Genomic DNA, 24,683 nt, shown 5'->3' with positions numbered 1-24,683 from the left:
CCACGGGTGAGGTGGTGTGGGTTAGACAAGTGGGTATCTACTCGAAAGCGAGCCACACGTTTAGAGAGGAATGAGCGGATATAGGAGTACATGCGGGAGCCACAATCCAAAGAGGCGAGTTGAGAAAGGATGTGATCGTGGCAAACACCGTCAAAGGCCTTGCGAACATCGACAGTCACAAGTGCGTAAATTTGAGTGGGTGTAGGGGACAGGAACGTTTGCTGGAGAATCAGAAACATGTCCTGTGCACAGACGCGGTGTCGGAAGCCAATGAGAGAATGGGGGAAGAACTCCCGTGCTTCAAGAAAATCAGAGAGGCGAGTCAGAGCCATTCGCTCAAGGGTCTTACCAACGCACGACGTTAGAGAGATTGGGCGGAGGTTAGAGAGAGAGGGAGGTTTGCCCGGCTTTGGAATCATAGAAATAAGGAAGGATGTCCAGGAGCTCGGCAAGCAGCCGCTCTCCCAGGCCTCATTGTAGGTTTGAAGGAGGAATTCTTTGGCGCAGTCAGGAAGGTTACGAAGTGTGGTGTATGTAATGGCATCCTCACAGGGAGCCGAGCGTGTAGGGTTAGCAGCCAGAGCAGATTCGAGCTCCCGGAGAGTGAAGCATTGGTCCAGATCGGGGTTAGGTCCACCTGAGTACACCGGGTAGGAGGGTGCCAGAGGGGGCGGGAGGTAGAGAGAGGCGAGTTGATCAAAAACTTCGGAAGGAGTCCCCTGAGTGAGGGCTTTAGCTAGAGTGGGAGCAAGGGCAGGCTTATTGCCAAGGAGGGATTTAAAGAGAGACCATGCGGATCGCGAGTGCAATGCAGAATCAAGGCCATCACAAAGAGCACTCCAACGAGAGTGCTCGAGGGAGGCGCAGTGGGCGACGATCTCAGCCCGCAGAGCAGTGATCCGGGAGGAAAGTTGGGCATTGTGTGGTTGGGAGCGAAAGGAGCGTTGAAGACGTTTACGGCGACGCCATAAACGCATAAGGTGTGGATCTGGGTCCTGGATTGGGTAACGAGAGCGAACGCGACGGCTACTGGACGTGAGCGCTGCAGAGATGCGCGAAGTCCAGTCGTCGTAGGATTGAAAGGAGTCGGAGGCGAGATTAGTGCGAAAAGCATGCCAGTCAGTGTGAATAACCGGATGACAGCGAGGGATGTGGGAAAGAGACGTGGTGATATGGATGAGAAAGTGGTCACTTAGAAGAGTTTCGGCTGTCACCTGCCAGTGAAAGGAAAGTGAACCCCGAGAGAAAGTGAGGTCGGGTGTCGTGGGGCGTTGTGGGTCCTACACTCGCTCTCGCTTCGACTCCGCCACCATTGTGCGCAGCTTCCTCCAAGCACGTCCGCTGGGTGAATCCTGTGGCTTCGATCTGCGGGCGGAGGGGGGGGGGGGGGGGCATGTAGCGCTCCTCGCGCCGCGCTCGGCTCGCAGGCCATGACACGCGGCGCCGGACAAGAAAGGGGAAGTTTGGCTATGCCGCCGCAGCGCGAGCAGTCAAATAAACAGTTCGAACCTCAACGCTGTCGGAGCTGGCTCTTCCTCCGACAGCGTTGAGGTTAATGAAGAATACCTAAGTAATCTGATATTCGCTGATGGCATTGCCTTGCTGAGTCACTCAGGAGATGTACTGCAAATCATCATCAGTGAGTTAGACAGGCAGAGCAGAACGGTAGGTCTCAAACTAACATTCAGAAAACAAAAGTAATGTTCAACAGCCTAGCAAGGAAACTGCAGTTCGCAATTGGCAGCGAGGTGCTGGAATTGGTATATGAATAAGTATACTTAGGGCAAGTAGTGACAGCTGATCCAGATCATAAGAGGGAACTTGAAGGATAAGAATGGAGTGGAGTATTTATGGTAGGTTCTCTCAGATCATGCATGGCAGTTTACTAATATCCATCAGAAGAAAATTATACAAGAGGTGTTTCTCACCGGTACTCAGCTATGGAGCAGAAACTTGGTGGTTAACAAAACTGGTTCAGCTTAAGTTAAGGTCAGCGCAGCAAGCTATGCGAAGAAAAATGATAGGCGTAACGTTTAGAGACCGGAAACGGGCAGAGTGGATGAGGGAACAAACGCGGGTTAATGATATCATAATCGAAATCAAGAGGAAAAAATCGGTTTGGGCAGGACATGTAATCTGAAGGCAAAATAACCGCTGGTCTTTAAAGGTAACGCAGTGGATTCCAACAGAACACAAGCATAGCAGTGGGCGACAGAAGGTTAGGTGGGCGGACGAGATTAAGAATTTTGCAGTGAGAGGGCGGGCTCAGCTGGCAAACGGCAGGGTGAATTGGAAAGACATGGAAGGCGTCTTGGCCCTGCAGTGGGTGCAGTCAGGCTGATGATGATGACGCTTTTTGTTCATTTTTTTAACAAAAACTTTCTTGTATTCTCTTCTTGGCGTTTGTTACTGCTAGCATTTTTCACAAGCTCGACAATATTTATACCGTAATATCCTGAGCACCTACTTGCTAAGTTACTCGATCTTAAAACTCCAGCATAATGCCACTGGGGTATTCTTATGGCTTATGGGAAACAAATCTACCTTTCCTGAAGTCTTGGGTCAGTTCAATACCAAGCTGATTGTTTTATTCCCTCAGGTTATTCTAAAATAACAAGAGTCGTTACACTTATGTGAAATTTTAAAATATTTTGGAATTCGTGTCAAAGCTGGAGGTGTTTCTACATTGTGCAGCAGCATAAGCAAATCATCTGTTGCTACTAATGGTTTCTCCCACACGAACCGCGCTAACACTGTTCTGTCTCGGCTCATGCTGCTGCATTTGGACATCAGTTTTTTTTTCACACCAAAAAATGGTGGTATGGTTTCCGACATGGGTTTGCACCCTACTGTGCTTACTGACCTTTTGTCCTTCAGATTGGCCACTGAAGAAACCCGTGCAGTAATTGATGAGCCACCTAACTTTTACTTCGCACAGAATTTCAGGGCTCTCCCCTCAAGCATACTGTCATTTAGAACAGCTGAGGTTAAGTAAATAATAAAATGGATAAGCCCAAAAAATGTTTATTAACTTACTCAGCAAGGCAAACCAATACAATAGTATCTGCATAACGTGTCCATTGGTAACTCCCTTGATAACCTAACTCAAAGCAGGTTTACAGTACAGTTGTTTTGCGGAACTTGCACATCATTCACAGGTTACCTTTGCATCGTTAAATTCATTCACTGCATAGCTAGACATTCATTACGAGCCCATAAGTGTGTGTATTTTCTTTGCGTGGCGTCCTATCCTTTGTATGGGTGAGCCACAGAGACTTCCATTATGCGATTCGGTGAAAGTACTATGTGCAGATGATTGTGCATGTGAAAGTTGCGTGATTGTGTGCCGTTTGATCTTTTTTTGCGTCTGCAGTGGCCAGCTAGGCCTGTTATGGGGCTAGCATTTACAGCGCTCATATGACTACCTCCTTCTCTATAATGTTATCAAAGTGGTGATACAGTTGTGTCGTCCTTGATCGAGTAAAATTACAGCTGCAGTTTTTTTCGTGCATTGAATGCAGTTCAAAATAAGGAAAAGCACACACCTGCATTCAAAACTAACTTTAAGCATAGTGTTGCTGTTTCGCTTGTATTGCTACCACGCGTTCTTTTCATGTAAGGTGGTCCAGGAGAGCATTATAATTTTCTTGTATGAAATTATAAAAGCAGGCCACAAAACGAAAGATTTGTCTCCCTAATCGCATCAAGCCATTCTCGCATGGCATAAATTAACATAGACTACATATCTAAAGCTGCAAAGCAGGCACAACCTAGGCAAAGACGTTGAAGCAATTTGGGTTTAACGACAGTCATATTAATGCTTGGTACGCATAAAGAGAACAATGGCAGTTTGAAAACCAAACTGGCAACAAAATATGTTTTACTTTGCTGACAATGTTGCTATTGCGCAACAGACAGCATGTTCCAAAATTGTGTTTATAACAAATGGTGTGGACAATTCTCAATTTTGCTGCTGGGTTAGGAAGAGTCTTTGGGAAAAGTCACTGTTACAATCACTCTTACTTTTTTATTCTGGTCACGAAAAATTCTTAAACATCACTGTAAAAACCTACGAGAGAACATATGCACGAATGGTTCACTCACGCTTAAGCGGTTTATTTTTTATTTCATTGCATTCAGCGACACCATAGCTTGCATCATTGAAATATATTTCTACAAATTCTGCTTGATATAACACATTTCCACAAAACTAAGCAACCACTTGGTTTTCCATTCACATGGACACTTCTAGAACGCTTTGGAGTTGTACAGTAAAGATGCGAGCTTGTTTCTTCATGTTGATGGAAATCGACTGAACAGTGCTAACAGACCGAACTGAAGAGAAAAGCACAGGTTTCAATCAACACGCAGCAACCAGCCCGACTAAGCCCCCTTCTCTAACTTCTTTCTCCGTGCGTTAACATTGATTGGCTTGCAGTGCAACTTTCGAGCGTTGTTTTCAGTGCTGTGTTCCGGCTTGTGCAATTTGCATTGCAATATGTGCTCAGGAATAACTGCTAAAACATTCTGAGCGCACATAAATCTGCTTACGTGGAGGAATGCGAAAGCATGTCTGTCTCTAATCTTGATTTTCTTCCCATAAGTGTTTTGTGATATCTAATCATTTGCGGTTACGACATACTACACCACTTCGTTCTTTCTAGTTAAGGCATACCACACACTTTTACCATTCCAGTTACGACATACTACGACACTTTGATAGTTGCGTTGACTACATACACTTCGTCGTTTCTGGTTACGACATACTACACCATTTAGCACTCCAGTTGCAACATACAACTCAACTTCGTTTTCGGTTGAGTCACAAGTTTATTACGAAAATTGATTTTTGTGAGAGGAAAGGGTGCACTAGCTCTAACATCTCGGCATCATGGTGGACCTCAAAAGGTTGCCTCAGAAAGCGTGCAATTGAAGGTGCACTGTCCTTACTCCGAACCCCTTTCGCAAGCAAGCCTCCTACTTAATTAAAATATGCAAGCTATATTCTGTGTCATGGGAACGACGCATCTCAGGAGCAGAGACAGACAGGCCAGTTCACAGATGAGGCCGGGGCAAAGAACTCCCTCCATTATTACCCGCTTCCTTATATAACGACATGCGGTGATAAAGCTTTCAGCGTGCATCACCTTATCGCGGTTGCGCATAGCCGTGTGCGCACAAATTCGGATGACACCACACTATATGCAAAGAGAAATGCGGAACGTTGTACGACCAACGGTTGCTCAAAATTTTGGGTGCGAATGTAGTCGGGAATACTTTCATCACATTGAGGTCAGCCAGTGATACCATCGCTAGGATTTCATCTAAACCTTCATAAACGACCTCTTTGAGTCAATTTCACTCTGACGTATGAGGTCACGTGAGAGGTACCACTTCCTGTGCACACATTTTGGTGCCACGGTCTGCGGATAACTTCCAGTGAACACTTCTCGTTCGCATGAGCCATATACTTTCACATTAATAAAAGTTGTAGCCCGCTGTCAGTAGGGAGAACAAAGCCGTGAATTTTAGCACAGTTTTTCATAGCTTGGTCCCGAATTTGAAGCCACACTGTGCTATTTGCATTTTGGCTTTTCTAATGGACTAAAAATAAGAGAAAAGATATTCAGCATTGCTGCAGCGTCATTCTCTTTGTGAAATGCAGAACCGCTGCACTTACAACTGATCTCAGATATCCGAAATTATTGCGAAAGTCATAATTTTTTCTTATATTTTGAATCGTTCTTGACATGGACGTGTTAAAACATAAATAATTTTGAATTCAAGAGTAATTCAGACTCACATTCTTTCTGTCAATGAAGAGATAAGTGTCTTTTCTAATAACAGTTCTGTGGGGAGACAGCGTGGAGGCCTCTTTATATTACAGGGAAAACTAGAATGCAGGAAGTATTGAAAACGCTGCAACACAAAGGGAATTAAATACATGTAAAAAGGCTACATTGTGGTAGCTGCAAAATACTGGTAATTTAGCCTTTAATCCATATTAGCTAAACTGAGAAATCAATGTTACTTTCACGGCTTTGATTACTAATAACTGCTATGAATATAGACTGCTAACCTCGCTTGTTCCAGTGGATGTCTTTGGCCCTGAGAATTTTCGATACCAATCACGTGGTTGTTCTGATATGATTGTCGCAAGTTTGGGGATGGCGCAACTTTGAGTGCGGGAACTCTTCAGTTTTTAACGGCAAAAAAAAACCCGGACCTTAGCGAGAACAGTTGCATAAGGGCTTTTCTTAGCTGAGACTAGCAACCGAGCGGTAAGTTGTACGCGACCACTCTGTAACGCCATTTATGAGTTCCTGGAGTAGGAATAGCGCAGATGTTTATAATCGTTTTCCACGACGCAGTTTCAGATGTTAAAGTTCGTCTGTGCTGTTGCAAAGGTTGTGGTCATGAATTCATTCGATGGGCAACACTGTCGGCAACGCCAAGATTCGTGGCTATAAGAGCCAATCGCGGTGTTACCTTCGAGAAAAAATCTCACATCTCAACATTTATCGATGTCCCTAGTGAGCCGCAATCAATGCGAGTATTTATACGGCAAGATATTTGGTTGTTTTGCTACGACACATGCCAGTGCCGCCGCACTTGCCAGGCACGCCAATCAGAAGGATGGAATCGTCCGGCTTGGTCGCAAGCCGCAAACCGGCCGTAAAGCCTCGATCCTATGCGCGCATGTGCATGCGCTCAGAGTCACAACAACGTACCCACAAGCGGCTCGAAAACGATCGTACGGTGACCTTAAGCAAAGTGGTACGGGTGCCCAAAAGATCATCTCGACATTTAAAAACGCACAAGTAATAACGCGCATGCATACAGCTGCATACGCTCAGTTCTGCTTCAAAAGCAACAGCATGGACTAGTAGGAAGTCTGTGAGAATTTTCATTAGACAGCGCAGTTTCATTTACAGTTTGAAGGGATTTGTGGCTTGTGACAATTCAGGGGGAGCTGAGAGCTCTTTGGCGCCCCTGGCAACACTGCTCAAGAAACAGTGTGAAAGTATATGGGCCGTGTACTTTTTCAAGCACAGGAACCACAGACAAAAGCAGGAATTCATTACTACCTGTAAATATTTAAAAAAGTAATACATCGACACAAGTAATAATCAGGAAAGTGTGTAGAAGAATTATTTCGAAACGAAGTAAAAACCAAACACCTTTCTGCAAGTTCAGGATAGGCACTTTAAGGGTGCTCTTGGAAAGTTCGTTAAAAAGCAGACCGCATATAAAGGCGCGGTTTTCTGGATACATGCAATGGAAAGAGAACGGACTGCGGTCGTGTATACAAGAACCAGGATAAAGTGAGAAAAAAAGCATTTATGGAAATTAATAAGACAACACTGTTTAAGCTATATCAAGCTATGTATTGACGATGTTCTAGTTAAATACATCTTGCGGAGATTCTGTATCTTTCTGAACGAGGTACTGTTTAAAATACAAACGACCACCATAAAAAACCAGCGTCGCTAACAGGGGAATATCCCAACCGTACAGGTACACATGCTGAGCCTTAAATGCGGAGATAGGGACAAAACTACAGGCGCCGTGCAGAGAAAAGAGAATTAGAAATACTGCTCTACAAGCACTCAGAGCATGCTTTTTCTCTTTGCAGCGGTAACTCTAATCAGTTTGCAATACATTTAATTGGTTAATGCTTTATGAACAACTGAAAATGTATTAATCGATATGAAATAATCTGCTCATTGCTACTATTTTTTTCAAGGAGACTGTTCTGCTTGCCTGTAAGCTATTATGGAAAATAACTAATTTTAATTAGAGATTTCAAGGCAAAACCAATCGGAGAGAACCTAAAGTACGAGACTGCTTGCTCGGAATTATTCTGCTCGTCAAAAGCTTTGATTTTTGTTATAAAATTTACATTCTAAGTTCGCGTCTTCTCCTCATCATATGAGATTTTGGAGGAATCTTTTCCGTGCTGTGTTCGCCGCACTCCGAACCAAGTTCCAGCAGTTGAGCCATGCGCCACAAAACCTAAACTTGCTTGCCTACAAATCACTTGTCTGTTCTAAATTAGAATACGCCTCTGCTATTTGGACTCCTAGCCAAAATTATCTAACAGATTTCTTAGAATCAGTACAAAGTTGAGCCACAAGATTCACATATTCGTGCTATTCATATATTGTCACTATATCATCATTAAAAGCAGACGCAGGCTTAACATCTTTAGCTTGTAGATGTCGTATTACTAGTATGTCCTTGTTTCAGAAATTTTATTACACCTCACTTCGTCATCCGCCTACATCGATCCGCCTGCATGCATTTCCCCTCGCATTGGTCATCCCTTTCAAGTTGCCCGGCTCGTACGCGCACTACTACATTTGCATCGTCATTCTTTCCGCGCTCCTCCACGGACTAAAACAGCCTTCCACACTACATGGCCGCAATCACAGGTCCATCAACATTGTAAATTGTTTAGCTCCTATATTTAACAGCGAATAATATTTGTACCTTACGTGTTTTCTTTGTTCGTTAAATCTGCTTTATACATGAACCCACCCCTCATGTAATACCCCCATTTCCGGGGGCCTTTAAGGTAATAAAGTGAAGTGAAGTGAAGCGAAGTTTAAGATAGTCACCTGCTGAAGCGCATGAAAAACGGAGATTCAACTAGGTGTCGTACTGTTTTTCGAGTCCTGAGCTGCTCTTGTCGCACTGAGTGGCTCGCTGCGGTCGATGAAGGCGAGTGGCAACAACTATTGTATTTTTTCGTTTTGTACGAAAATATGCGCGGCATGCAGTCCGGAGGACCGGGACCTGAAAGCGACCCCTGCGTTCAATATAGTGTCGCACAGACGCACAATATCGCGTCCAAACTTCTCGTGTTCAGAGCACTACAGAACAAAGACGGGTTGCAAGCGTCGATTCTTGCGCCATTCGCCTTGCAAATGATGAGTAACCATACCTGTTAAAAGCCGAAAAACAGCTGATCAGGTAGCAGAAATTAAGGGCTAGCCGCATAGCCAATACAATTACGAAGGGGTCGACTTGTCCCGCTCCGTGGCCGCTGCCCTTCGATTTCACCTCTCTCTCTTCGCATGAAACTTGTGGAATAATATGCCGTTTGCTTCTCGGCACATGTGCACGCAGCACAACGTTTCGACATGCCCACTCAAGACTGGTACAGCTCAAGCGGAAAGTCCGGCCTTTTGAACAAGCATAACGAAACTCACGGCTGCTGACAGCGGCGGCGCAAGTCTGTTACATCGGGACCTGACGCCTCTTGATAGTCAGTCTTTTTGATGCCACACTTATTAGGTGAATTTTGATGCAGGCTCATTGCCCGCCAGCACTTGTTCCCGTGTCTTTTCCGCAAAGTTGCTCGAACCGCTCAATCAATGCCAGTGAACTAGGGACACCCCCTGTGTTTAATTATGGCACAGAATTTAGGTGGTCGTCTCACAGAAATGTCGCGGCCTCCCTGTCATGAAATTCATGATTGGTCGAGAAGGATCACGTGGCGTTGTGACGTCATTACAACCTGCCCCCGGATTTTGAGAAATCTGCCTACTGTGGCAAGTGGCAATGAAGTTATTTTCAATAAATTCAGTGCAGCTGCCACTTACCCACTGTGGCGCTACGCATTAGCCTTACGGCAGCTCGTGAGCAGCAACCTCAGTCTCTTAACCCCCACTGGTTGCTCTGCTTGAAACAGCCACCTGTCGGGGAGTGGTTCATCGCTTAACAGCTGCACCATTGTGCCAAGAGTGGTATGAGGACTCCTCACGACCTATGAATGCGATTCAGAGGAACCTCACGTCATCAATACCACGTGACCATAAGCGAACCGATCATAAGGCACCGTTGATAATCGAGGTCCCCAAAAACATTGAAATCGTGCCATCCCCAAATATTTCGAAGGCACTTCAATATTTTGGATGTATAGACCCATTAGATGAACGTAAATTAAAGTAGATGAAAGAAAAATATTGGCCCGATCCAGTATAACTCCAGTACATAGTCACAAGGAAACTACTCAAATATTTTAGAAGGTGAAGGCACATGCATACCATATAAGGTCACTGGAACCGGTTCCGGTCGATACTTTGGCAAAAAAATTGCAAGAATATCATTAGACACTCATTGTGGATTGAACTGCAGAGAACCTATATGATATCGTAATTTTATGCTTCAGGATTGTGCTAAACAAGGGACTCGCATGTTTTTCTATCGATTCCTTTTAGGGCGGCTCTTGCACACATATTGAGGCTCTAGGAATCTCGAAACGAAGCAAGTCTGTATGATAGGCTACCTTCCCAATGGCTTGCACCGTTACAGAATAATGCCTATTAAAGACACATATGAAAGCGACTAGGAAGCTGGCTTTTCAAGCGTGCAGGCGAAGTATGCCTTGTGTGTCGCTCCTACAACCCCCTCTTCGCCCCTTAAAAAGCGATCTTTGCCCTCTTGCAAGCGCTAACGCCCACTAGCGACCATGGAATGATCTTTCTTTGACACAGTTTTCAGTTTTTTACTTTGAGCACGCAATCCCTAAAAATTTCAAGTATTGATCTTATATTAGTCTTATTTCAACTTAGTGCTCAGAAAAAAAAGTAAAGCCGACAATCGAAAGAGCAGCCAGGCATGCTCTGCAATATATAGCGCTGCCTCGACAGTGCCCAGCCCGGGTTGCGATATCCCATCTAGGCGCTTGTCATCACTTCCGCTCATCGTTTACTGACGCCTCCGGTTTACTGACATTCGTGACATGACATGGCTCTCATGACCGCATATCACTTATCTTTAGAGATACACATCATACACATCGACTATGTGTGGTGACACGACCTGACACTTGATATCCACTAGGCGTGACACCGAACGCCGTCAAATGAGCCGACCAGCCCGTTTTGCTGTCACATAAAATTGGGCACCCGTATCTGCAGCAACGGCTCCTCATTTTATAGTGTCAGCAACCATTATCCGGCCGAGAGACGCCAATTTTGTTTTCAAAGATTTCATACCCAACCATTCCGGACAAGAGCGTTTTTGAACGGTGAAGAGATTACGAACGAAATTTTTTATATAAAATTTCACACAAACAGTGAGTATATCTCCAGATCTGACGTCGGTAGAGTTGCGTTTTTCTTTAGCTATTAACATTTTCCCTGCCGTCACAAGTGCTCGCCATTGGTTTTTATGACAGTCTTAACTGCTCGATGTGAGCAGCGGAAAAACTTGAAAAGAAATATGCGGCTACACATCGGAAGAATGGACCATTACCTTCTATATTTCCATTAGAGTACCTTAAAATTTTCAATTACAAAAATTGTTCAAGAATATTGTACATGCGTACACATCAGCTACGACACCGATAGTCAGACAGGTTCTTTCCTCCCTCCTCTATTTTGTTTTCCTCTCCTCCCGGTTCAGCCAGACCACACCAAACATTCCGATTACACAATGGATAATTTATTCACATCTATTCAGAACTGCGGTGACACAACTCTGCCGTCGGGATGCGGCCTCTCGTCTCGGCATCCACCACCCGTCTCCCGTTCTTCTCCTTCCTCTCTCGTCTCTTCCCGGTCCTCCTTTCCAGCTTGACCTCTCTCGTCCTTGCTTCCTCGCTGCTCCCTTCGGTCGGCTCCCTGGGAAGGCATCTTGAGCTGGTTCCCGGAATCGGACGGCCGTTAGAGAGGCGCCGCCTCTCCCAGATGCAGACCTTAGTCTTATCGGATGATGCCCCCGTAACTGCTGTTCGGTGGGGAGGAGGGTGTCTCTCGTCCGTCGCCGCTGAGCGGGAAGCACACAGATAGAAACACAACGCTCGTTTCACCCGTCCGGAGCGAGCCAACGGACGCACCCTACACCTCCACCGCCACTGTGATGCGTGCCTCCACGGAATGCTTCACACCACACCTGTGCGCGGCTTATGTCCCGCGATCCTCCCCTGGGCACTACGACAACATTAAAACAAAACGGACGAATGGACATCGTCACCCCTTTTAACCCGCTCCCCTTACCAACAGAGCTGGTGCTACGAGCCTTGGTAGCGCATCAGCTGCGGCCTTGTAATTTCGCGTTTCTCGCTCGATTTGCAATTCTACATTCTAGCTAAGTCTGGTCACCTATTATTGACCGCAGCTACAAACCCTCAATGCTGCTCTGTACGTTTGCCCCTCTACGGCGGAGGGCGGTCAGTCGGTCCTACGCGATCGTCATTGCTAGTTAGCTTAAAGGGACACTGAGGAGAAACCTATCAAATTTTTTTTGTTAGCAATATCTGATAGTTCGGCATTTCATGGCTTTGTTGCCGCTTGTCCAGGAGCGAAAGATGCAGTCATTTCAAAAAAATTTGGATTCGAAGTTGAAAAATTTTTTCCCGCCGCTCCGATTCAAACTCGAGAACTCTTATGACGACACGGAGATCTCTTATGACGCCACAGAACGGAGTGACGTGAAACGTGACGTAAATGGAGACTCCGTGATTTCTGGCCCTAGCGGTGCGGTCTAGCAGCTGCCGAAATGAAAGCTACTGCCGCCGCACGTTGAATGCATCTGTAGGGGGTCGCTACCGTCGCTTCGTTTGCGTTTGCACCGGCGTCTTGCCAGCGTTCCGATGGATCCCGTACCCGAACCCGACGACGTAGTTCTCGCAAAAACTCCGGCGTGCATTTCAGCGACCTCAGCCCCACAGAACGTGCGATGCTTTTGAGGGAGCACGGTTAGGTTAGGCGCCGGTGGGTCGTTTCCCCCTTCCTCAGTGAGCAGCCGTTGCAAACTAAATATCATAACCCCAGTGCGGGGAGTCGCAACGAGTCAGGACAAGGTCGGCGCCTTGCACCCATCGGAGGCTGACCGGGGTTTTGGGGCCAACGGATTGTGATTCCTTGAACGGTGTGGTTGCACGGCGCAGCAGGCGGCGTCAAGGTCTCCCACGATTGCAAGGGCCAAGTTATTTATTTATTTTCTGCCACAAAAAGCAAATTGGTGCTCAAGGGCGGTCGCGTTTAAAGTCGGCGGCTTGAAACTAAAGCCGGCGCACGACGCTTCAACGGCTTCCGTTAGATCCAACGGGTCCACTGGATCTGGCTCTCTCGCCCACTTGAATGTACCTTCAGATATGTACTGTGAATGGATTAAATTAGCCGAGCTCGAAAAGAACAGCTTCGCCCAACTGCCACAGCTATTGAATACAACGCGCAACTCGCCGCGGAGCCAAATCAGTCTGGCCGGGCCGGCGGCGGCTGGCGCACTCTGCGCGAAATAGAGACATGTTCCAAGTCTCCCCGCCAGTGCGGTCAGAGTGCGGCGAGGTCGCCGAACGCGTCGGCTGTGAAGCGCAGTTGGAGTATAGAGGGTCTCGCTTTGACCGACGTGACTTTGCCGTGCAGCGCGCGCGCGCGCGCCTCGTTTCAGCATAAACGCGCCTTAACAGAGCCTGCGCTTAACCGCTAACCAACGTATTCGGCGGCGGCATCCATGGGAGCCACTGAAACCCCACGCCCATTTACTGAATAAAAGAAAAGAAGTCCTGTGCCTAGGTTCGGATTCGAACCAGGGCATTCGGCATCCATGGGAGCCACTGAAACTCCAGGCCCACTTACTGAATAAAAGAAAAGAAGTCCTGTGCCTAGGTTCGGAATCGAACCAGGGCATTCAGCGTTTGAGGCGGAGACGCTGCCACTACGCCACGATGGCTCAAGTTACAGTCGTCAATAAAGGCGCATCTAGTGAATGTACTCTTCTGATGCAGAAATCTCTGCGCTTTCGCTAGGTATATCCTGGCCTAACAGAGCTAGGCCATCGGCAATTTTTCTAAACTTCCTTGTACTTTGTCTCCCGTCCCTAATAAACGATTTCCATGAAGTAGTTTGAAGTTGACTGGCACAGCCGGCAATGTTTCGCCGGGCAGGCGTGCGAATACACAAGTGCTGCCTTGTACGATCACCGACCATCGTGCCATCATAGCTTTTCATCGACCGTGGCGGTCATCTTGCAAGCCTTAACAGGCTCCTTGAAAGGTTAACTAGCACTTGAAGCGGCACTTGGAGTTCCTCTGCTGTTCGGCGCTTGTAAATCGAGGCGTGTCAAAAACAAAACCACGGGGCAAGCAGAGCTCACAGACGCGAATCACCATAAAAAAACCGAAACTCTCCTGGCCGCCTGTGGCGCCGCCAAGCATCGGTTTTCTTTGCTTCCAACATTCAGGTTGTCTTTTGCCTGCCTTCCTTGTGTGATAAAAGTGCACTATTGGTTTTAAAACAAAACCTACTTCAATATTGATCTGCGCAACCTACCTTTGTCAGCCTCAGAGATACGCGACACCATGTAGGATGGAAAATTCCTCCAAGGTGGCGCCTCTTGTCCTAGACGTCGCCACGCTTGTACTTGCGAGATTGGCCTGTGGTGGCGATACCTGTATTTTGGTTCTTGCTATTTTGTACCTTACAAGAGCTTTGTTTTCAGTAAGAGCGGCATTTTTGTGATCTGGAGCTGGTATTCGATCGATGCAAGCCAACTTCAATTTCTCCTCAGTGTCCCTTTAATGGGTGTCTCGGCTGGCGATTGTTTCTTGCGTCCCCTGTCATACAGGCCCTTACTGAGCTGCGTCTTTCACTCTTTAGAGTTTTGACGACAGCGCCTTTTCTCGGCGGAAGCTTCGTACCAAGTTAGAGTACGTTTACTCTTGTGGCGCGTCTTTTCACCCATGTCACCGGTTCGCACAGCGCCTTTCGCTACCCGCACCATTTCCGCTAGCCGAAAAGAAGGCAGCGCAGACTGCATGCGCGGCCTACCGCCCACTTCGTCTCCATGGTTCAGCTGTGCGCCTTCTTCGATTATACAACGCACATCCTCTTTCATTTGTTCGCCCGCGCCCCTGAGCATCATGTCGTTAATTTGTGCGCGCTGAAACCTATCGCGTTTGGTGGGAGTTTCATTCAGGCCGTTCCTTCCTTCAACGCCTGCACCGCCTACCTGATCCAGTAGAATGACATTCGCGGCCACAACTGCGCACACACATTCTGTGTTTTTGTCGCCACCATGTATCAGCATGGCCACTTCTGGCACTGTTTCCTGTAACAACTCAACATGCGCGTCTGGCGCAACGAGTGTGCTTCCACCCGGCACTAACCATCCCGTCGCAGCACAGGCAAATGCAGTCTCAGCTGCGGTCACGACACATTCGGGCGCTCCCAAAAACTCGGAAGGCACATACGCCCACCCCGTTTGTACTTCTCCCTCGAAGGCACCAATCAGATCAGCCTTTGCCTGGATACGAAAACCGATACTCCCCGGAATATTCTCTGCGCTCCAGTTGGGATACCCCGCGAATGTGCCTTCCCCACAGCTCAGTGAGACCGCGTCAAGTCCTCGAAATTGAAGTGCCTCACTAGCCGTGCTCTCACTTTGGAATTTTGCCCTCCTCGAAAGTACGACAGAACTCTTTTTCTGTGCGTCAATTTTCATGGCATCTGTTTGTGCCGGTCCAAACGCTGGACACTCCCGGACGAGGTGGTCCGGCAAACTACACGCGTAGCAGCACCTGCGCGCCCGTAAGTCTGAGCCCCTTTTCCCTGAACCTGTTCGTCCTGTACAGGCAGCCACGTCCTGTCTCTCAACCGCGACCTCAGTGTCGCCACTCGAGCTTCCCAGTCTGCGGTCTTCCTTTACCACTCTCTGGCTTACCTCGAAATTCTTCACGATGCCCGCCACATTCTTTGGGCGCACCACATCTTGCCTCACGCCTACCACGGCATCCCTGAAACTTTTCTCATACCGCAAATTTTTCAGTTGCCGATTCTGCTTCTGAAATTTTCAATTTCAACAGCGCTATCTCATCGGCGAAAGACAACCCTCACCTTCCGCTGACGCGTGCTACCTCGGCGTTCACAACCAGCTCCATCTGCCCACATCCTGCTCGTCGGTTCCCGTCCTCCCCGCTCACACCATGCCCCAAAACTGCCATAGTGCCCAGCGTAAGGATCCACAAGACACCAACCTGCTTCACTGTAGCAAATGACTTGACCAGCTGGTCCACGCCCGAGATGGTCGCTCAGCCCTGGGTCCTTTGTTGCCGTCTTGATGAGTACCATGGCCGGTCCGCTTCCTATCGGGAGATCATGTCGACTGCGCCAGTAAGACAGGTCTTCCACGCTCCTCCCGACGAAGCCGGGTCACCACGGAATGAACAATACAGAAGAATTTATTTACATTATTTACACATTTGAGCCAACTTTGCTGTCGGGATGCGGCCTCTCGTCTCGGCATCCACCACCCGTCTCCCGTTCTTCTCCTTGCTCTCTCGTCTCTTCCCGGTCCTCCTTTCCAGCTTGACCTCTCTCGTCCTTGCTTCCCCGTCGTTCCCCTCGGTCGGCTCCTTGTGAAGGCATCTTGAGTTGGTTCCCAGAATCTGACGGCCGTTACAGAGGCGCCGCCTCTCCCAGGCGCAGACCTTGGTCTTATCGGATGATGCCCCCGTAACTGCTGTTCGGTGGGGATGAGGGTGTCTCTCGTCTGTCACCGCTGAGCGGCAAGCCCACACATAGAAACACAACGCTCGTTTCACTCGTCCGGAGCGAGCCAACTGATTCGCCCGACACCGATCTTCAGAATTTCTGCTTCAGTTGCGAATATAATGCCCGGTGGCCGCTTTGGACAATCTCGTGGCCAAGGCAGCCAAAAATGCGGCATTTGGAACTATATCGCACCGTCGTAAATTCCGTAAGTCGAAATGATGCAGTTTTCAATACAGTACCGGTTATGCATGACATGAAGAACTTGATCGGGATGGTCTCATCGCCTTCCTACGCGTTGCTGCGGCTATGAGAGAAAGTACGTATTTTCATAACTCGCCCATAACCTCATCATCCTCTCAAAGGAGGACGTTGTTACTACTACTTTGTCCTAAACACCTCTGTGGTGTTTTTTTCACGTACCCTTACCACCGGTGAAAGCCCACAGCGCACGGAAGCTAAAAACACACTGCAGAGGCACGGTGAAGAAAGAGCAAACAAAAGCGAAATTTCGATTCAAAACAAATCTGAGAGGTGCGATAGACACCGCTCCATAAGGCAAAAATGCAAAGAAGTCAGTCATAAAACGGAAGTGTCATGTGATATGGATATGATATGGAGAAGTATTCAAATGCTAGATTAAAATACATACGCAATACCCTCAGGGCACGACGAGCGAACAGCGCTACCCTGTTCGCGAAATGATTAACGGAAATTTGACGTTACACCCCATCGCTCACGACAATGGATATAAAAGGGAAATTTAGGAGGTACCGCATTGATTACTCTGTCATTATTACTGCCAAAGCGTCGTCAACTACGACCAACTCGCATGTTTTAAAAAAGCTAGCTTTGATCTTCCAGTTTAATCTCGGCATTTAAAGAGAAAAGCGAATAATAATGGGCTACATTTTTCTGGAGCAGCGTCAAACTGGACCTTATATATTCTAGTCTCTTCACATTCCTTTCTACCACTCTCAAGAAATTTGCTTCATTGCGACATTTTTAACCTTGAAAAACAAGGGTTCAAGGGCATCAGTAGGCAATCAGGGGGAGAGAAAACATACTTATTGCATACAACTGTGAGGGAAGTTAATCCCTTTACACGAGGCATATGCTATCGCCAAGAGACCTAGCGCTATAGCGGTCCGCTCTCCCAGAGAATATAAAGGACATAGTCGTTCGCGATTTGTGAATGCTGTATATTTTTTGGTGCACTTTGATTTTTTGTGCCTGCTCTGTTTTCTCCTAAAACTGTTTAGTGAGTGAGTTCATTCATGGAAGCAATGAGTAAACACAACGTAAGCACAAAGCGGATAAAAGGAAACACTCAATATCAATGCGCCCTGTACGTTTTGCACCTTCCTTGGGCCTCTTTTGGACCGCGCAGTTTTTTTAAGAGCAGCCCCGCATTCATATCTATCGGGGCGGAAAATCTTCAAGCGCCGATCAATCGTTAAAAAGGATGACGTTTCGGCCCCGGCTTACGGGGGCCTTGTTCACAATGAAAGAAAGACAGGAGTGAAGGTAGGTTATATAGGTTTCATGGTATGACGCAAGCAGCGGGAGTATATCGGGGGTAGATTGCCTTCGTTGCGATTAAGCGTGTTTGCCGTCGTCTGAATTTAAAAAGATTTTAGGTAAAGCCTTGTCGTCTTGCTCTTTTCTTTTCCGATTATCTTCGCGCTGTCCCAGTCGATGTCATGGCCCTCGGAGATAGCATGATCAGCCAGTGCGAAAGCCGAACGCCTTCTTCTACAAGCTAGGATCATGGTCTGCAGAGAACAGGTCCGCTCACTAAAAAACGAAGCCTTCTTCGCACGCCGCCGGCTCGAGTACAAGTGCCCCGATGATTTTGCCAGAATCCAGCTGCACGCCAACTTCCATGCTGGTCTCCGCTCACGTCGGGACGAAGCCGTGCACGAGAGAAAGCTTCAAAGGCTACTACCTCGTCGCTTGGACATTTCCAGAACTGCTAACCGCACCACTGTGCACAACCTTTCGTCACAGAAACTGGACGACGCGGAGCTCTCAGTGTTGAGCATCGGTCTCAATTTCAATTTGGGACCAGAGCCGGACATGAAAAAGATGGTATGCGCCGTGGAAATTGCGGTCAAGAATGTGGAGCCTTCCCGTCGCGACGAGGCACGCACCCGTGTCGTCAGCGTGCTGTCCAAGCTGAACCGGCATCATGTACTTAATCCTCTTTTGCCCGAAGAAAGAAAGGCACTAAAAAGATTGCGCGGCAATGAGAACATCATGATCCTGCCCGCGGACAAGGGAAACGCAACGGTCGACTTGGACAAACGAGAGTACGTGAACAAGATGACGAGCATGCATGCTGGAAGATGAGACAACCTACTTGCCACTTAATCGGGACCTCACTTCAAAGGTGCAAAGGGACTTGCAGAAACTTTTGGCTGACGTCTTCTCCTTTGTCCCGCCACAACACAAGTCCCTCTACTACTTCCTCCTCTGCCACAATGGTTCTGCTCCCGCTCTGTATGGACTGCCAAAGATCCACAAAGAAGGCAACCCAATGCGCCCAATCGTCGATTTCACCCGCTCCCCGCTTCACAAGCTGTCGAACTATTTGCATCCTGTTATCTCCCCTTTGGTCGGTAAAAGCGAAACGCACGTGCACAACTCACACGACTTCATTGAAAAGGTTCGCAACATGGTTATAGAAGACGACGAAATTCTGGTGTCATTCGACGTGAAGTCACTGTTTACGAGCGTGCCCACTGACCTGGCCGTGAAGGTTTGCACAGATGCTCTACAGGCGGATGCAACTCTACCGGAAGGAACACCCATTGAAGTTCCAGACCTCAGCAGACTTCTTCAGTTCTGTTTGTCCAACACCTACTTCATGTTCCAGGAGAGCATATATAAACAGGTTCATGGTACGGCTGGGAGCATTTCTGCCACCGCTGCGAACTTGACAATGGAGTCACTGTAGTCCCGCGCCCTTTCATGCTTCACGCCGCGCCCGAAAGTCTTTCTTCGTTATGTGGACGACTGTTCCTGCATAATCAAGAAATCGGCTGTGAGTATATTCCTTTTGCACCTGAACAGCATGGAACCGGCCATAAAGTTTACCACGGAAGAGGAAGTAGATGGCCGTCTGCCTTTTTTGGACGTTCTGGTGAAACGCAACGGCCCTGGAATATCATTCAGTGTATTCCGGAAGAACACGCACACTGGCATGTACCTCAACTTCAGTTCCGTACACTCGACCTGTCACAAGAAGTCAGTTGTTGCCTCGCTTGTCCGCCGATCGGAGAACCTCTGCTCTACGCTGGAAGAGAAAAAGACAGATCTGGACACCGTTCGCAGCGACCTGATGGCTTCGGGCTATCCCAGTTCTTTTATTAAAAAATCCGAGAATCGCCTAGCTCACCCGCCGCCATAGCAACCCCAGCGAGAGAAGAAAAGGATTCCGGTACCCTACGTCCCCGGAGTAAGTGAAAGTTTATCCCGCATATTCCAGTCGTACGAAGTCGACGTCGCACATGTACCCACGCAGAAGCTGCGACACGCGTTGGTTACAGTGAAAGACAAGATAAAGAAGGAGAAGTTCCCGGGCATCGTGTATAGGGTTCCCTGCGCTGATTGTGAGCATGTCTATATCGGTGAAACAGGTGATTTTCGGAAAAGATTGCAGCAGCACCACAATGATGTCAAGAACAAGCGCGTGGCAACAAACGCACTGGCTGATCATGCTACCTCCGAGGGCCATGACATCGACTGGGACGGCGCGAAGATAATCGGAAAAGAAAAGAGCAAGACAAGGCTTTACCTAGAATCTTTTTATATTCAGACGACGGCAAACACGCTTAATCGCAACGAAGGCAATCTACCCCCGATATACTCCCTCCCGCTGCTTGCGTCATACCATGAAACGTATATAACCTACCTTCACTCCTGTCTTTCTTTCATTTTGAACAAGGCCCCCGTAAGCCGGGGCCGAAACGTCATCCTTTTTAACGATTGGTCGGCGCTTGAAGATTTTCCGCCATGAACATACCCGACCAGACGGGTTTTCGTCGAACCCTGGATTTCATCGCATATCTATCGGCTACTGACCGTCGGCCTACATGCTCATTATCACATGATTTTATTTCCTCTGGATATTGCCTTTGCGTTGTGTCTATGTACCTAAATTCGAGCACGCAGTTCGCCTTAAATGTTAAAGCGTGGGCGAATAAGAGGATATGTTAGCGCACCCAAATTGTTTAATGTAAATATACCTGCCACACAAGAGGCCCTTTATGCGCCGTAGAAGAGGTGCGAACGCTATAACGCAGCTGTTCACGGCGCTGGTTACATAATATTCTCTCACATCGCGCCGCTGTACGGCTTTGAACGCGAAAGCAGAATGTGACTGCGAGAGCGTGATGGCTGAAAGGCTCACCTATTTTGAGCCAGCTACCTCCGCCGCTATGAGTGCCCGCAGTGCGCCTTCACAGCTCTTCTTCGTCCTCTGCTTTTCCCGACTGCAGGGCATCAAAGTGCTTTTACCTTAGTACGGCAGGTAAAACCAGCGGAAATTTTTGAAAAAACCAAATTCTTTTAACTTCATATGCATACTGAAAGGGACAGCTGGTGCGTGCATAATTTTAACACTTTCGTTACCTGGGTAAAATGGCTCTTTTTGTCTGGTGCTGGCAGAATTTGTTTCCTGCGAAATGCCTGCGGAGTAAAAAAAGAAACGCTATATGCATGAACATCCTGTCAATAGAATGTGATTTCTGAGTACATTTATTTGAACGCAAATACTTCGCGTGAATATTGCAGAAAATCGGCGAGAACAGATATAGTATTAAAACAAAGAAAAAATTGCATTTATGCGATAATCTCTTGAAAAAAATATTAAAAACATTCTCAAAAATAAAAATATTTAAATCTTTAATAAATTTTCCACACAAAGTTTGATATTAAAACTGAAAAATTTTTTGTGACAGTACGTAAAAAAGACCGTTTTCAGAGTGTCGGTAATATAAATTTTTCACTGGAGAAAAAATGGTCAAATTAAAATGTTTTGTACAAGAGTAGAGCTTCATAAATTTACTTTTAGACATTAGCAGTTTTGAAGAAGCCGGAAAAAATTGCAGGGCACAAAAAGTTTATCCGTTATAGTATTTATTATGACTGACTCATATGACAGTAAAAAAAATGGCCTGGCTTAGCTAAGGTTGAGCCTAGGATGAGAAGCATAATAGATTTGTGAAAGGGATTCGGTATCGCCTGCCTGTAAGTCAGGCTAGTCTCTTCGTTGTTTAGCAATCTCCTGGAGGAGCGGGAGTTAGCCTTGGTGGTCGCGGCCGCGCGGCGACCGCGCGAGTTGAGCCCCGTTTCTCCACAGCTGGCGTGACGTCAGACCACGTGCTCGGCTGCAGCGCCCCTAGCGGGAGGAGCGGGAGTTAGTCTTGGTGGTCGCGGCCGCGCGGCGACCGCGCGAGTTGAGCCCCGTCTCTCCTCAGCTGTCGTGACGTCAGACCACGTGCTCGGCTGCAGCGCCCCTAGCGGGAGGAGCGGGAGTTAGCCTTGGTGGTCGCGGCTGCGCCACGCTGGGCTATGGTTGAGCTAAGTAGTGTCCCTATTATGCTTCGCATAAAAAACCGCCACCGTCTGGAACACGTTTACGTAACGAGCGTTAGCTGTTTCGTTTACTAGATGAAGAAAACGAAGAACGCGCCGCTCGTATCGAGAAACGGAATTAAATACCCTATGAAACGTGGTGCATTGCACCGTGCTCGGCTACGCGTGCACGCACACCGCCTAGCGGAACGATCGGCGCCTAGCGCCATCTATCAGAAAAATTACGATGCACATCTACCCATTTGCGAGTTGCACCCCCTCAAGATACGCCCCAAAGGAAAATTTGTTTCGTTTGGGGGCTCAAGGTGGGCTTAGAATTCGGCTTGCGGTGCGTATGGTAGCGCTTCAATTAGTAATTTCATGTATACAGTCTTTACCTATTATGCAATTGTGGTTTTATTTCTATACCACAAACCATAGTGTCTACCATACAACTGTACCCGGATGGGTGCCCGTTGTTGTCGGGGTATATATAGCGGGACGAGTGAATACATGTATAGCGGTCCCGTAAAGGAAGAGTTTCCCTACCAAATTCAGAATAATTTTTGGTGAGGGGAGAGGGGAAAGGATTGAGAGGGCACAGCCAATTTTAATGGCCGCCATCTTGGATTCGAGAAATCTACTTTTCCTTAAACTGCCCTTAAACTCCAATGCTCTGGATAAATCACCCCGAGGTCAAAGCACCATCTGTGTCTGCAACTAGAAAACAGCGCATCTCACAAAGAGACTTGTAGCGCCATCTACAATTGCGTTGTAGAAACAACCACCGGCCGCGTGCCTGTGATGACGTCACGGTCCAATATGGTGGATAGAGATGGAACTATGTGAGTATGACGTCAGGGGACAAAATGTCGGATTTTTTGTGTTTTTTTAGGGAAAGGAAATAGCGCAGTATCTGTCTCACATATCAGCAGACACCTGAACCGCGCCATAGGGGAAGGGGGAAAGAAGGGAGTGAAAGAAGAAAGGAAGAAAAAGGTGCCGTAGTGAACGGCTCCGGAATAATTTCGACCACCTGGGGATCCTTAACTTGCACTGACATCGGACTGCACATGGGCGCCTTAGCGTTTCGCCTCCATCGAAACGGAGCCACCGAGGTTGGGTTCGAAAAGGGAACTCCGGATAAGTAGCGGAGCGCCCTTGTCTACTGATCCGGAGTTCCGGGTTCCCAGGAAAAACAGAGAAACCGAGAAAAACATCTTGAGAAATAAAGACAGGCTGAGCAGTACGATGGCGGAGTGGTGGAGGTAATAATCCGGATGTTGTTTACAAGGAGGAATGGATTCGACAGCACCAAGAAAGTAGGCCTTGTGTAATTTTCAAACCGGTCATGCAAATTGCAGCTTACATATGAGAAATGACTTGCTGGCTAATGACTTTAGGCATTTAGGAGCATCATGTAGATGGCGTTTTGAAAATCCTAGCTTCCTGCTCACTGACGATATGATGCTAGTTCCATGCAAACTCCGAAAAAAATAGCGAGAAAGTGTTGCGCCTTAATTCTTATATGACTGAACTGGTTGCACGGGAACTGCAGATATTACGCAGGTGAAGAAAAGCGGATAACCATAAGGACAGCAGGACAAAATATTAAACTTGCATGGCATAGTTTTATTTTCCATTGATTAGACCAGTCCTGGATGGCATTAACACTCTTTTGGAGACAAGAGCTGGTCAGAGGTGGAGGTTGGAATGTCACAATAAATTTGCGTAAGTTCGTTTGTTTCGAAATAAAGAAAAGATCTCCTCAAGCGCACCTTTTTTTTATACACTAGACACAACATATTGCGCGAAGAAAAGAGTGTACTTTTTAATAGTTCTATTCTTTGTACACTACGCGCTCTTAATTAGTTTTAAACCGCCATATGTTGTTTTGCTAGACGTAGGGCCTACTTTTGGGCGTTTACAAAGCCTGGTGGCTGTTTGCTAATTTCTCAATACATAGCGAGAACAGCGATGTTCCATTTCTCTGCTAATTCGTGAATAGAAGCACATGTTTTGAGCTTAACCAGTGTGTTACACTAGATATAGTTTATAATTTGTTGCTCAACCACATGAACAACCTGATAAAAAGGGCATAGTTTCGTGTCCCTGCCTAATGGAAGAAGTGGTGGAAGATGAAGGAATGTTCCGGGAATGGGTTTACAAACCGCTTCAAACAAGCATAATTATTCTGACCCACTATTAACCTACAAGGATTTACTCCAACATTTGAGATTAACCAGGAAAGTACATGCCGAATCACCCAAAAATCTGAACAGGGAGCAAGGGCTTTTTTTAAGGAAATTGCAATTGAATACATTGTGAAGAAAAAGAGGGGCATTATCCTAGCAAAGTCTGCTTCGTGTCAACGGACAACGGACTGGGCGGGCGTGGTCTCACTGGGCGGTGACTGTTCGTATCACTAGCTTCTGATTGCTTGCTTGTCTTTCGCTTTTGCAGGGCGCTTGCAGGTCGCTAGGGGCGCATGTCGACGTCCTCTCCTGGCCAGGGGAACTCTCCCTGGTCGGCCAGCCTCCCCCCTAACCAACTCCCTCTGGACGCCTTCTTTCGGGGTGGCGTCGGCACTATTCCCGTGGC

The 24,683-nt window shown here is 47.4% G+C and overlaps 1 long non-coding RNA gene across 4 annotated transcripts in view; it reads right to left on the bottom strand.

Annotated features, from left to right (window-relative positions):
- Nucleotides 1-20,999, bottom strand: part of LOC144122981 (uncharacterized) — a 42,538-nt gene extending 21,539 nt beyond the window's left edge. For 2 of the 4 annotated variants that reach the window (XR_013312964.1, XR_013312967.1), the window contains exon 1: nucleotides 20,917-20,999. This is a non-coding gene — a long non-coding RNA (uncharacterized LOC144122981). The remainder of the gene's footprint in view (nucleotides 1-20,916) is intronic. The other 2 variants (XR_013312966.1, XR_013312965.1) reach the window with 1 other exon arrangement.
- Between the last annotated feature and the right edge of the window lie 3,684 nt (nucleotides 21,000-24,683).

This window comes from Amblyomma americanum, chromosome 3, assembly GCF_052857255.1.
Source record: "Amblyomma americanum isolate KBUSLIRL-KWMA chromosome 3, ASM5285725v1, whole genome shotgun sequence".
Taxonomy (NCBI): Eukaryota; Metazoa; Arthropoda; class Arachnida; order Ixodida; family Ixodidae; genus Amblyomma; species Amblyomma americanum.
This window is presented reverse-complemented; position numbering and strand designations above follow the sequence as displayed.